We start from the raw sequence: 6605 nt of genomic DNA, 5'->3' as shown, positions 1-6605 counted from the left end.
GTTTCCCTGTCCTACACCATCTCCTGGAGTTTATTCAAACTCATGTCCATTGAGTTAGTCATCTAACCATCTCATCCTCTGTTCCCTTCTCTTCCTGCCTTCAATCTCTCCCAGCATCAGGGTCTTTTCCAATGAGTCTGCTCTTTGCATTAGTATTGGAGCTTCAGTTTCAGCATCAGTCCTTCCAATGAGTATTCAAGGATTCCACATATAAGTGATAACAGAGTATTTGTCTTTCTCTATCTGACTTGTTTCACTGAGCTTAATACCCTCTAGGTCCATCGATATTGTTGCAAATGGCAGAATTTCTTTTAATGGTTAAGTAATATTCTATTCTATATATGTAAAAGCTTCTCTATCCATTCATAAGTTGATGGGCACTTGGGTTTCTTCCATATCTTGGCTATTGCAAATAAAGCTACTGTGAACACTGGGGTTTGTGTATCCTTCTGAATTACTGTTTTTGTTTTTTTTTTCAGATATATACTCAGGAGTGGTATCGCTGGATCATATGGTAATTCTATTTTAGTTTCTTGAAAAGTTTCCACACTGTTTCTCATACTGGTTTCACCAATTTACAATCTCATCAACAAGGTACTAGGGTTCTTTTTTCCATATGCTCCCCAACATTTGTTATTTGTAGACATTTTTGATAATAGCCATTCTGACAGATGTAAAGTGTTATCTCATTGTCGTTTTGATTTACACTTCTCTGAGGATTAGTGCTATGGAGCATTTTTTCTTGTGATTGTATATGTTCTTTGGGAATATGTCTATTTAGGTCTTCTGTGCATTTTTAATTGAGTTGTTTATTTTTGATATTGAGTTGTATGAGATGTTTATATATTTTGGCTATTAGTCCCTTATAGCTCAGTCACTCAGTCTTGTCTAACACTTTGCGACCCCATGAACTGTAGCTTGAAAGATTTCTCTGTTCATGGAATTTTCTAGGCAAGAATACTGGGGTGGGATGCCATTTCCTTCTCCAAGGGATCTTCCCAATGCAGGGATTGAACCCACATATCTTGTATCTTCTTCATTGGCAGGTGGATTCTCTACCACTGAGTCACCAAGGAAGCCTGTAGGTAATATTATTTGCAAATATTTTCTCCCATTCAGTAGAGCTATTTTTTAATTTTGTCAATGGCTTCCTTAGTTGTGCAAAAGCTTCTAAACTTAATTTGGTGTTGTTTATTTTTGCCTTTCCAATGAGTCAACTCTTCACATGAGGTAGCAAAAGTACTGGAGTTTCAGCTTCAGCTTCATTCCTTCCAAAGAAATCCCAGGACTGATCTCCTTTAGAATGGACTGGTTGGATCTCCTTGCAGTCCAAGGGACTCTAAAGAGTCTTCTCCAACACCACAGTTCAAAAGCATCAAGTTTTCCACGCTCAGCTTTCTTCACAGTCCAACTCTCACATCCATACGTGACCACAGGAAAAACCATAGCCTTGACTAGACAGACCTTTGTTGGCAAAGTAATGTCTCTGCTTTTCAATATGCTGTCTAGGTTGGTTATAACTTTCCTTCCAAGGAGTAAGCATCTTTTAATTTCATGGCTGCAGTCACTATCTGCAGGGAGGGATTGGGGGCAGGAGGAGAAGGGGACGACAGAGGATGAGATGGCTGGATAGCATCACTGACTCGATGGACGTGAGTCTGAGTGAACTCCGGGAGTTGGTGATGGACAGGGAGGTTTGGCACGCTGCGATTCATGGGGTCGCAAAGAGTCGGACACGACTGAGCAACTGAACTTTTGAACTGATTTTTGCTTTTGTTTCTTTTGCCTTAGGAGACAGATCTCCACCCCACCCACCCCCCTCCAGGGAGAAAAAGAAATCAACTCAAAATACTGCTATGATTTACAAAGAGTGAACTGCTTATATTTGCTTCTAGGATTTTTATGGTTTCAGGTCTAACATTTAGGCTTTGATCCATTTTGAGTTTATTTTTACATGTGATGTGAGGAAATATCCTAATTTCATTCTTTTACATGTAACTGTCTAGTTTTCCCAGCATGACCTGTTGAAGAGACCCTTCTCCATTGTATATTCTTGCCTCCTTAAAAAGAAAGGAATTTCTGACATATATCACCACATAGATGAATTCTGAGGACATTCTGCTAAGCGAAATAAGCCAGTCCCTAAAAGGCAAATGCTATATGATTCCACTTATATGAGTTACCTAAAGTAGTCAGATTCATAGAAACAGGAAATAGAATGCTAATGTTAGGGGTCATGTGGAGGGGATAATAAAAAATGAAATGGGACCACTTTGGAAAGCCATGAGAGTGGATCAACTAAAGATGAGTTTTAGTATATTCTAGAACCCAGCAATCACAATCAGTGGTATATGCCCATGATAACTGAATGAATTTGTTCATCAAAAGACAGGTGCAAGGATGTTTATACCAACACTATTTATCTGGTCAGAAATAATCAGATGTCCACCCGTGCGAGGATATGTAATTATCCATATAGTGGAATGCTATATAGCAATGGAAATGAGCATACTACTGCTACATATAACTTGAATGAATCTCAGAAACATGAAGTTGGGCAAAAGTGATTCCGTTATAAAGAAGAGAAACTAATCTCTGGTGTCAAATGTCAAAATAATGCTTACTTCTGGGGAGGAAGTGAAGGGTTGACTTTGATGGAGCATGAGGGTGACTCGTGGATACTGGTAGTGACCTATTTTTTTATCTGGATGGTGGTCACATGGGTGTGTTCACCTTGTGATATTTAATTGAACTCTAATGTATCATACTTTCCTGCATCTTTACCTTCACTTTTGAAAGTTTGTTAAAATAGTGGATCAGGAGTAATTAGGGTTCTAAGGTCACCATAGAGTTTGAAATTAGTCTTTACATAATTAGCAATCAGAATTGATATAGTGGAGGGTTTTGGACCCAGCTGTGAGAAGACAGAGAGCTTTTCTGCATAAAGAACATATCAATGGTGTGACTATGTAAGAGTTAGCATTTTAAAAATATGCTTCATGTTAAAAAAAAAACACAACTTTTTATGTACATTCATTCTTCATAATAAATCTGAGTAGCAATTGTTACCATTGCTATCTTCCAGGTGAGAAACCTAGCACTCAGAAAACTCAGTGACGTATAAAAATGTCTCAACCAGTAGGCAGTAGAGTCAGAATTAAGCCTAGGTAAGCTGGGCCCCCAGCTTGTACTGGCTAATCCTCTCCACTCTGCCTCCAAGTATCTTTTAGTATCTGGCAGTGTCCCCTCATTCATGTGATATTGTGCTGGAGGAGTGTGGTTCTGCCTTTATTGTCTATATATTTCTATTGTAGAGAAAGAATTCTGTGAGTTCCCTTGGTGCTTACTCTGTTTACCAATTAGATTTAAATTATTATTGTTTTAATTTTTAATTGAGTGCCTTATTAGAATTTCAATGCAATAGTTATTTTTATTTAGACTTTTATATTATAAAAAAGTGTAATGACTTGGAAAGGAAATTGAGAAACTAAGAAGTCAACCATAATCCTGCTATCCCATTTAAACGGTAGCATTCTTTCTTGGATCTGCTTTCGTGTATTTATTTTTCCCACTTTTTCCAGTCAGCAATACGTATCTAAGAGTCTATAAAACTACATTTATAGAAATAACTTTTTGTGTTGAGAGTAAAATTATTATTAAAAATTGCAAACTGCAAAAACATGAAGAAAAAATGAAAATTAATTTAATTGTACAACTGAACAAGAACCAATACTAACAAGTTCTTTCCTATGAATATATAATATTCATTTAGAAATTGGAATTGTACTCTACATACAAAATTGTATCCTGCTTTGTCTCACTTACTTTTTCCCAGGCCACCAGATATTCTTTGAAACCACAAATTAAAAAATATCATTGGAATATAGTTGATTTACAAAGTTATGTCAATTTCAGGTGTACAGCAAAGTGAATTAGTTATACATATACATATATCCACTTTTTTAAGATTCTTTTCCCTCATAGGTTATTAGATAGTGTTGAATAAGGTTCCCTGTGCTATATAGTAGGTCCTTATTAGTTATTTATTTTATATATAGTAGTGTGTATATGTTAATTCCAATCTCCCAGTTTATCACTCCTTTCCCCTTGGTAGCCATAGGTTTGTTTTCTACATCTATTACTCTATTTCTGGTTTGTAAATAAGTTCATTTGTATCTTTTTTTAAATTCCACTTATAAATATTATCATATTTGTCTTTGTCTGACTTACTTAACTTGGTGTGACAATCTCTAGGTCTACCCATGTTTCTGCAAATGGCATTATTTTTATTCTCTTTTAATGACTGAGCAGGCTGCAGCTGATCCTTGGACACCGTGTGTCCGCGTGCTGGCCTTGGAGGTGCCGCCAGGAGTCATTGGACTTTCTGAAGACATCCCTGGATCTCGGGTTAAAAATCCTTGTTGTAATCTCAGCTGTGGGAGGACAGGCTAGTTGGTCGGTGATATTCCCACTTGAGGACATCATGCTTTCCAAACTAGCGCGTTTGCAGACTGTTGCTGGCCTTGGTCGTGGAGTTCATTCTTCAGTGGCTTCTGCTACATCTGTTGCAACTAAAAATCCGTTCAAGGCCCTCCGTCCTCTGATTACATTTTTGAACGGGAATCTAAATATGGTGCCCACAACTACCATCCTTTACCTGTAGCCCTGGAGAGAGGGAAGGGCATTTACGTATGGGATGTTGAAGGCAGAAAATATTTTGACTTTCTGAGTGCTTACAGCGCTGTCAACCAGGGGCATTGTCATCCAAAGATTGTGGATGCTTTGAAAAGTCAAGTGGACAAGTTGACCTTAACATCTAGGGCTTTCTACAATAATGTGCTTGGTGAATACGAAGAGTATGTTACTAAACTTTTCAACTACCACAAAGTTCTTCCTATGAATACAGGAGTGGAGGCTGGAGAGACTGCTTGCAAGCTTGCTCGTAAATGGGGGTATACTGTCAAGGGGATCCCGAAATACAAAGCAAAGATTGTTTTTGCAGCTGGAAACTTCTGGGGTAGAACATTGTCTGCTATCTCCAGTTCCACTGACCCAACCAGTTATGATGGTTTTGGACCATTTATGCCGGGTTTTGAAATCATTCCGTATAATGATCTGCCTGCCCTTGAGCGTGCGCTTCAGGACACAAACGTTGCCGCGTTCATGGTGGAACCAATCCAGGGTGAAGCGGGCGTTGTTGTTCCAGATCCAGGCTACCTCGTGGGCGTCCGCGAGCTCTGCACCCAGCACCAGGTTCTGTTTATTGCCAATGAAATATAGACAGGCTTAGCCAGAACTGGGAGATGGCTGGCTATCGACCACGAAAATGTCCGACCTGATATTGTCCTTCTAGGAAAGGCACTTTCTGGTGGTTTATACCGTGTCCGCAGTGTTGTGTGATGATGAGATAATGCTGACCATTAAGCCAGGGGAACATGGCTCTATGTATGGAGGCAATCCGCTGGGCTGCCGGGTGGCCATCGCAGCGCTGGAGGTTTTGGAAGAAGAAAACCTTGCTGAAAATGGGTATCATCTTGAGAAATGAACTCATGAAGCTGCCTTCTGATGTTGTAACTACCGTAAGAGGAAAAGGATTACTAAATGCTATTGTTATCAGAGAAACCAAAGATTGTGATGCTTGGAAGGTGTGTCTGCGACTACGAGATAATGGACTTCTGGCCAAGCCAACCCACGGCGACATCATCAGGTTTGCGCCCCCGCTTGTGATCAAGGAGGATGAGATTCTAGAGGTGGTGGAGATCATTAACAAGACCATCCTGTCTTTCTAAGGGTGGTAACAGTTTTCAGTGGCGCCTGGGAGCCAGCTGGAGACATGCAGTTCATAAAGCTCTGAGTTTCTGTGCTTAATGCGGGCATATTTCACTCCTCCATGTCAAAGGCTTTAAAATATATATATATATATGTTTTTCAGTTCACATATAGCAGAATGACTTTTATAGACATGCAGTTTGCTATGTAACCTAACTTAGAGAATGTCCTGGCATCTTATATTCGATTAAGTGTTTTTGTGCTTGTATTCTTTGTAAGCTGAGGTGCCTTTCTATATAGACAGCCTTTTAATCAAGCCCCTCAGCATAATTTATATACGTTTTAATAATTTCCTTGCTGGTACAAATGTTTGTATTTGAGAAAGTTATATTAGTATTGCCTGGAAGACTTGCTTAACCTTATAAAGTTGAATCATAATCACTGAATTTTAGCAAGGTGAATGATTAAGCTGACACAAGTCAACTCCATATTGGCTGGCACCAAGACGTATTCTGTGAACGTCATTACTTTGAATTAAGAATTAATGTCCAATATTCCTAGATTATGTTTTAAGTGTTCCATATAATTTGTAAAAAGTGTTTGTTTTCAGTGCATCTTTAAAATAAATCTCATGTCTGAAATGTCTATGTTAGGGACCAGTGTGTGGTTACTGCTGTGTTATCAGTTAACCTCACATTTTAAGCTCTCTGAGAATGTTTTTATTTGCTTCGTTTCTTGTGTTCTCTAAGAACATTTCAGTTTGTTTGGTAATCTCTAGAAAAAGAGAAATTAGAAAAAGAAAGTTTCTTTCAGTACTCCTTATCTGCTTTCAAAAT

General features: G+C 38.6%; 1 pseudogene; it reads left to right on the top strand.

Annotated features, from left to right (window-relative positions):
• Positions 1-4351: 4351 nt before the first annotated feature.
• Positions 4352-5895, top strand: LOC138418039 (ornithine aminotransferase, mitochondrial pseudogene; annotated as a pseudogene).
• The last annotated feature ends 710 nt before the right edge of the window (positions 5896-6605 follow it).

Source organism: Ovis canadensis, chromosome 1 (assembly GCF_042477335.2).
Source record: "Ovis canadensis isolate MfBH-ARS-UI-01 breed Bighorn chromosome 1, ARS-UI_OviCan_v2, whole genome shotgun sequence".
Classification (NCBI taxonomy): domain Eukaryota; kingdom Metazoa; phylum Chordata; class Mammalia; order Artiodactyla; family Bovidae; genus Ovis; species Ovis canadensis.
This window is presented reverse-complemented; position numbering and strand designations above follow the sequence as displayed.